Here is a 7,500-nt window from a genome sequence, read left to right on the forward strand (position 1 = left end):
TTGTCCCTTAACCTAACCTATATTGTCCCTTAACCTAACCCATATTGTCCCTTAACCTAACCCATATTGTCCCTTAACCTAACCCATATTGTCCCTTAACCTAACCCATATTGTCCCTTAACCTAACCTATATTGTCCCTTAACCTAACCCATATTGTCCCTTAACCTAACCCATATTGTACCGTAACCTAACCTATATTGTACCTTAACCTAACCTATATTGTACCTTAACCCAACACACGTTGGGCCTTAACCTGCTCTGTAATTGTCATACGACGCGTTAAATTAGTGTAGTGTTGCCTAACTGCAACCCCCGCAATATAGTTTGCTACTCGCACTGCCCGGTCCCCAGAGTATCGCTTCATGTTAAACACCTTGCAGCTATACACTGTAATGCGGATGGCAGCAGGACGTACATGCTCAATGCCCTTCGCAGTTGTTCATTGGCATTCGCATGGCGAAGCACAGCCTACGTTGTGGTACGGCTTGTGTCAACTGTCCGCTGATGTTGTACGTCCAAATCACACACTGTACTGCACATTGGTCCTCATGTACTGAATGATACATCGTGGTACATGTGTGACCGTACCACGACTGCGCCAACAACGGCGAACCATACGGTCCAAATATTGTGCACTCAGCTACGTGTCGTCTCCCTATAAGAGCTGGATTGAAGTATGGTATGCCGTGGATGGCGATCAGCATGAGCCGTCTGTTGATGTAGTGGCGCGTGTTGTCAGACGTAGTCGTCTCTTCTCACACACCGTGATAGCATGGTGCACTGCGTTCCACATCTGCGACATGCGACAGAGGCCGGTTGACAGTCGTTCGCGCAATGGACATCGCATACGTACGGGGGCCACCTTCCACGTGTTCGCGAAGCGTGCACATGTTGTTGCGTGTATGTGGGCAGACATAGTGTGTCGTGACACCTGACACAGGCATGCAACAATCGTTGAATTTGCAAATGGCGATGGACGTCTACGTTTGCTGGTGACGTTACGCAAATGAAGAACTGGTAAACCGTTGTGGTGCGGTTGTTCTCGCTAGAGGTGAATCAGTGATGGCGACGATCGGTTGAGCTACCAACCGGTTGTTTCAGCGATACCCACCATGCCCACGAACGTGAATGGCATGTGGGTGTGAAGCGATACGCGGCGGTGGCTGGGTGGGACCGTCCCCGGCCGGTGAGGGGGGGCCTCCCGGCGTGCTGGCCGCGCGGTGCGTGGGCGCACGCGCTACAGCCGGCTGGTGGGGGCGGCCAGTGGCAGGCGCGCCGGCCGACGGAGGCGGCAGGCGGCGCAGCTGCGCGCCGGCGCACCCTGCACGCGGCGCCGTGCGGCCAAAGTAGGTCCTCGCGGGCCCGGTGCGAAGCGCGGTGGACATCTGCAGTGTGCTGGTCCGATTGAGGACTGTGTGCGCTGAGGATGCGCCGCCGCCCGGCGCTCGGCGCCGCGACGCCGTCTGCTGCTCGGTCGCCTCTGCGGTTCTCGCAGGTGGATTGTATCGCAGCTGTGCGGACGTGTTGGCGCGTGCGCTGTGCTGGGAGAGTTCGCTTCGGCACCCAAGTGGGGCTTTTGTCCTTCTGTGGCGCTGGCGTTGGAGCTGCCGGCCACCGTAGGTGGCGCGTGTTGTCTCCCGCCGGCAATGCCACGACAGCACGCTCCCGGGCCTCTGTCGGCAGCGGCAAGCTCAGTTGGGAGCACGGGTGGTCGCACCTAAAGCGTCTACTCGCCAAACTCCGGGCGATTGCGCCTCTCTCGAACCCGACCAAGTACTTAGGACGGCGCTGCGCGCCGCCGGGACCTGAGAGGGTTTCGAGGTGTATTGTGCAGGGGAGCTCAGCCTCCTCCTGTTTGCAGAATAATTGAGCGGACGCTTGCGTGTTCGCGCGGGCCCCCGGGACACACTCCCGGGCGGCCGGCTGCTCAGCTCTAGTTGACGCAGCTCCCTGGTTGATCCTGCCAGTAGTCATATGCTTGTCTCAAAGATTAAGCCATGCATGTCTCAGTACAAGCCGCATTAAGGTGAAACCGCGAATGGCTCATTAAATCAGTTATGGTTCCTTAGATCGTACCCACGTTACTTGGATAACTGTGGTAATTCTAGAGCTAATACATGCAAACAGAGTCCCGAGTCTGGCGTGAGGTCAGTCGCTTGACGGCGCGTTTCGGCGCGGGCCCGCCCGTTGCCGGCGCGCCGTAAGGCACGGAGGCTCGCACTGGGGCGTATCGCTTTCCAGTCGGGCGTGCCGCGGCAGTCCTCACTCGGGGAAGTGAAGCGTCTCTTACAGCCTCTCCTTCCCAAGTAGCTCTTTCCGCCTTCCCGTGGTGCCAGACGTCAAGCTCGGCATTCTGCCTTGCGTCAAAAGGGAGAGCTGCGACCCAACCCGATGCGAAAGCGAAGGGTGCGTGGCACAGGGGGAGCTGTGTCGAGGGACCGAACACCAGTCCCTTTCTGTTCGCAGGGCACAGACCAGCAGGTGCTCTGCATGCCGGCGACCTCGTTCATCGGCGCGGGATCGCGGCGCGAGTCGGCAAGGGTGCTTCGCCGCGCCCCTGGGTAACCGGGGCGTGTTCTGCCAAACCCAGGAGGTGGTGACATCGCCTGGGCTAGGTTAGATGGGCCCAGACCGCCGAACGACTGGGGGACCGACCCACCACCTGAGTAGGAGTGGGTCCTTGGCCTTCAGGTGGAAACTCGGGCTAGTAGGCGGCGAAGGGCGAGGGGTGCATCCGCCTCTCCGGAGTGCGGGGTGCACTTGCCGAGGAGCGTCGAGTGAAATCGTCGACGACGAGGCCTTCGACGGGGACCAGTGCGCTGGCAACGGCGCGCTGAACCCTGCAGCTCAGGAGTGCCCTTGACCTAGGGGCGAGGTCGGTGGGCGAGCTGCAACAGTCCCCCCCCATGCCAGAGGAGCCGGTCCGGGGCAAGAGACGGGCTCCCAACTTTTTTCACTCGTCAATAAATCATGGCTGACCAAGAGACGAGTGAGTCGAGTGTTATTTCGAGGTGTTCGACACTTACTGTTCCCACCCCTGAAGAGGGCCTGGGGCAGAACGCAGAGAACGTGACAGAATGGCATACTAAGATAAATCAATTGTTGGACACTAGTATCAAAAACGGTAAAATTAGTAACACAGCAGTACTCTCAATTAAGAAGGAGCTCGCCGCCTGGGCTATCGCTAGCGCGAAGCTCGAGGGACGACTCGAGGAATTGGAAAAGGAAAATGAACGACTACGGAAACAGCCCACCAAAACGTGGGCAGGAGTGGTCGCACAAGCGGCCACCAAAGCACAATCCACAAAAGAGACAATTGAAAAGGTATCCAAAAAGCCTGACACGGCTGTCTTCTTAAGACCCCTGCCAGGCCAGGATATCAAAAAAGTACAGGAATTATTTACAACTACCATAAATCCTGCAGCAGACAAAATAAAAATAAACAAGGTAAAGGCAACAAAAAACGTTGTTATAGTAGATGTTGCGACTGAAGAGGACAGGGACAAAATATTAAAACATGAAAAACTCAAAAAGGTTGTCAAGTGTGAACCGCCCAAAAAGCGGAATCCCTTAGTAATCCTATACGACGTACCCACTGCAATAAACGAAAACGACATCTATGAGACAATAAATCAACAAAATTTTGAGAACATGAGTCTGGACGATTTCAAAAAAGAGTTCAAATTACGATTTAGAACTGGACCCAGAGAGCGCGATGTTGTACACCATGTAGCTGAAGTTTCGGGGAATATGTGGCGTAAGCTCACTACTATGGGCAGAATCTACATGGGGTTCCACTCCATAAACGTTAGGGACTACCTTGTAGTTCCCCGGTGTCATAATTGTGGAGACCTCGATCATGTTCACAAACACTGCGAGCGAAAGCCGGCTTGCTCCAGGTGTGGTGCAGAAGATCACACCAGGAAAACGTGTGGCAAAACAGGGATATGTATCCCTTGTACAAGACGAGGAAAAAAGAACTGTAATGCCACAGGAAGAAATTGCCCCACATATAGGTTACTAGAACAGAGACTTATCTCGAGAACTGATTATGGCTGAGTCCATATCAGGCGGCAGGAAGCCTAAGAGAAAGTCTCCGAGTAAAAGGGCGAGGGATGCACTAAGGGCCAGCAGATTTAGGGAGTTCTTACAAGGAGTTACCAATATCCGAATCATGAAAGTAGACACGAAAGATGCTGGTGTACAAACGGACCCCTGTGGTTACATTGGTGCTTCCTCTCCCTCAAGACGGGGACTAGGGTCGCTTAAAGAGCTAGAACGACCAAAAGGGCATCCTGTGGCAAAACCACAGACGAACGTACCAGAGAAACAAGACATACAAGTCAATGTAATAGACAGTACATTTTCCTCTACCAACTCTGGTATACAAAAAGGTTTGGGCGTAGATCCCAAAAGGGTATACCCCAACCTAGAACATGCACTACAATTAGCACGCCTGGAGGAGCCGGCGGTCCTCACCACAGCCCTGAGGCATGTGGTACGTGTCGGTCATGAATACGGCAGAGACGTCACCTTCTCGGTGATGGAGGCTGTCGACAGAATACAGCTGAAGACAATGAATCTCCCCACCGACTTTGGAGCCCTGCGTGACCTGATCAAAAAAGTATTTGAGAGACGAAATGAGAAATTTGATCTAGATGAACTCTACAGTCAATCTGTCATAACAAATGGAAGAATAGCCCACGACTGGAATAAGAACTGGCCCGAATCACATATAAGAACATATTATGCACGAGACCCATTTAAACGTAGGACAGATTAACTCACATAACAGTAAATTAGTCATGCAGGAACTCCGCAGAGTCGTGGAGGAGAGGAGTCTGGATGTGCTCTGTTTGCAGGAACCATACTCCCTGGCTGGGCGAATCCCATTTGCGGCAGCAAGTTGGCAGGTCATTCACAGTGGAGCAGAACCCAGAGCAGCTATAATGATCATCAACAAAGCGCTAAGAGCCACAGTTCTCTCCCAGTTTTCCGACGATCACTGCAACGTCGTGGAACTACAAACACCAGCTGGAGTACTATACATCATAAACATGTACTTCCAGTACGGCCGGACAATAGATGAATTCCTTGACAAGCTTACACAAGTAACCACGGCGTTGCGGGGACGTCGATGTGTCATTACAGCAGACATAAATGCCAAGTCCCCCCTGTGGTTCAGCGGCACACGAGATGACCGAGGAGAAAAGGCTGAAGAGACCATCATGGCGCTACAGCTAATGGTCGCCAATAAGCAAGGAAACCCGCCCACCTACGCAGGAGGTGGGGGCGAGGGCACCAACATTGACGTTACATTGGTCACGCCCAATCTCGCCACCAAAGTAACAAACTGGATGGTCTGGGACCAGGTAACAACCAGCGACCACAATCTTATCACATTCTCATTGGGAGACGAAGAATGCCGCTGGGACATGGGGTGGGAGACACAGCTAAACTACAACAGAGCTGACTGGGATCGCCTGGCAAGGGAGTGTGAAATACCGACATTGCCCGACGGTGACGAAAATGTCGAGGGATACGCAGAGGAGCTGGTGAAAGCAGTTGTAAGGGCGGTAAAGGCCGCTGTACCAACCAGGAGGAGAGCCGTAGCGGCCTCTCCGTCACCATGGTCAACCGAGCTGGGACAGATGCGCCAGTCTGTCAGGAGGGCCAGGAGGTACTACCAGCGAAGTGTCGTCTGGGAAGAAAAGCAACGTTGGCTGCTGAGATATAGAGAGGCCAAGGAGCACTTCCAGCAAGAGCTCAAAGCCGTGAGGCTACAGAGCTGGGAAAAGTATGTACAAACGCAACTAGCTACAGACCCATGGGGTGTACCATATAAGTTGGTGCGGGAAAAGATCAGGTCACCCATGGTGTTGTCCACCGTCAGGGATCAGGGCAGGATGACGGAAACCTGGCAGGAGACTGCTGAGGTCCTCCTCCGTGTCCTGCTGCCTGACGATGGCGAAAATGAGGACTCTGAGGCACAACAGCAGATTCGGAGACAAGATCTAGAGGAATACCGAAACAACAATATGGTATATCCCTTCTCCGAGGAAGAAGTAGCTACACAAATAAAAGCCCTTAAAAGAGGCAAGGCTCCAGGCCCAGACGGCATCACCGCAGAGGTGGTGCAATTCCTGGCTCCCCAATTGGTGGCACCTCTCACAAGGTTGTACAACGAGTGTCTGCGGCTCGGGAAATTCCCCCAAATATGGAAAAGGGCTACAGTTGTAATTATCAAGAAAAGTCGAGACAAAGATCCACGAGAACCCAAATCCTACAGGCCCATATGTCTATTAGACACACTGGGGAAACTTTTTGAGAGGTTGCTGGCAGACAGACTGGCAGCACATCGAGTGTTGTGCGGGATGAGTAACAGACAATTCGGTTTCAGGACAGGGAGATCGGCGTCTGACGCCATCGCCCTGGCTGCTGAGGTCTGCGCCTCTACCCCGCACAAATACGTGGTCGGCATCATGGTGGATATCAGTGGCGCCTTTGACAGCCTGTGGTGGCCCTCGCTCTTCTCTCGATTGCGAGAGAAGGAGTGCCCAGCGTCGCTATATGGCTGTCTCAGGAGCTATTGTGAGAATAGGGAGGTCTGGCTATCGTCCCCTAGCGGAAGAGTAAGCAAAAAGATCACCAAGGGGTGTCCACAGGGGTCAGTCCTGGGGCCACTCTTTTGGGATGTGAATATGGAACCTCTTTTGGACAACCTTCAGAACAGCGACGATGTGCTAGAGGGCATAGCCTACGCGGACGACCTCCTCCTGCTGGTTGGTGGCCGTAGCCGCGAAGACTTAGAGCCGAAAATTGAAAGGGCCATAACAATCCTAAGTACATGGTGCCACCTGTCCAAAATGAAGATTTCTCCAACAAAATCTACATATCTACTCTTAAAAGGACAACTAGTTAGAAATCCAACTGTGAGGATAGACGGCTCACCAGTTCTTCGACGCCATGAAGCGCGATACCTGGGCGTAGTCGTCGATGAGAGGTGGACATATACATCACACATAGATACCGTTACACAAAAATCCTTGGAAACATTAAATCATCTCATTGCAATTGGACACAAGCGATTTCACCTACCACCAGAACTAATCAAATTATATCATAATAGCATATTGACTTCAATTGTAGGATATGGATCAGGAATCTGGGCCCACAGACTCACGAGGGTTATGCCTGCCATGGCTGTGAGAAGAGTGCAGCGGAGCATGTTACTAAGATCAGTGGGAGCATACAGAACTACACCTGGAGGAGCCCTAACAGTACTGATGGGGCTCTGCCCGCTCGACATTAAAATCCGGGAGCAGGCAGCATGGTACTGGATAAAAAAGGGAAACAGGGACAAAGTAGTTGAATTGATGGGGATATACGTGGGGAACAAAATTGAAATCAAACGAAGGGGGGAAGAACTTTGGCAAGAACAATGGGATAAAGAGGAAACCGGTCGGCGAACACATGAACTGCTGCCCAATATTAGGGAA

This window comes from Schistocerca serialis, unplaced genomic scaffold (assembly GCF_023864345.2).
Source record: "Schistocerca serialis cubense isolate TAMUIC-IGC-003099 unplaced genomic scaffold, iqSchSeri2.2 HiC_scaffold_178, whole genome shotgun sequence".
Classification (NCBI taxonomy): Eukaryota; Metazoa; Arthropoda; class Insecta; order Orthoptera; family Acrididae; genus Schistocerca; species Schistocerca serialis.